General features: G+C 34.3%; 1 protein-coding gene across 5 annotated transcripts in view; it reads left to right on the forward strand.

The window, feature by feature from the left end:
• Positions 1-309, forward strand: part of SLC35F5 (solute carrier family 35 member F5) — a 97,794-nt gene extending 97,485 nt beyond the window's left edge. For all 5 annotated transcript variants that reach the window (XR_015054714.1, XM_085868347.1, XM_085868368.1 and 2 more), the window contains one exon: positions 1-309. This exon is cut by the window's left edge and continues 1,264 nt beyond it. The gene's annotated coding sequence lies outside the window, so the exon portion shown is untranslated.
• The last annotated feature ends 393 nt before the right edge of the window (positions 310-702 follow it).

Raw genomic sequence — 702 nt, forward strand, 5'->3', positions numbered from 1 at the left:
GTAATTTTGGAATGTTGATAAAAAGGTACTATTAGAGTGCAAAGCTTGCTCGATTCTGACCACTGGGCATTGTGAATCAATGGGAAAGCATATGCTGGTTAAGCAACAGTCTACAACTTATCACTTTTTGGTGATGTCACTTATGTTGCTGTCACACAAAGTTACACCCTTTGTAGCTTTAAAAAAAAAATGAATCTCTTAAATGTGTTTACATAAATGCAAATGTGTTTATGGATTGATTTGCTGTATTTGCAGAGATATTTATATTGTTTGATTAAAGCAGATCTGTGATTAACAATTACTAATGTACAGTTTGCTTGTGGATTTTACATTGTTTTATAATTTTATCAGTGCATTGTTGTGAGTACAGTAATCTACCTCCTCTTTGTTTTTTTTTAATGTCGTTTCGCAAATATGTCGTCACGTTATTGATCCAATGACCCGATTTACTTCACCTCAACTTTCACTTACTTCATTTTAAAAGGCATACCTTTTATTCTCCAGCGTTTTCAGAACGTACAAGACTAATAAAGATGCCAGAATACATCGCTCAGTACCAAATCGGGAGATCGCAGAATCGCCATAAGAACTCTGTTCTTTGCTTCACATCGAAATATATGTACTGCACTGCAGATTGGCTAAGATGCATTGTAAAAGTGTTACATAAGAAGTGAAATTGGATGTTATTCATTCAATGGATGC

This window comes from Eptatretus burgeri, chromosome 2, assembly GCF_056783735.1.
Source record: "Eptatretus burgeri isolate ZD-2024b chromosome 2, Ebu_testis_v1, whole genome shotgun sequence".
Classification (NCBI taxonomy): Eukaryota; Metazoa; Chordata; class Myxini; order Myxiniformes; family Myxinidae; genus Eptatretus; species Eptatretus burgeri.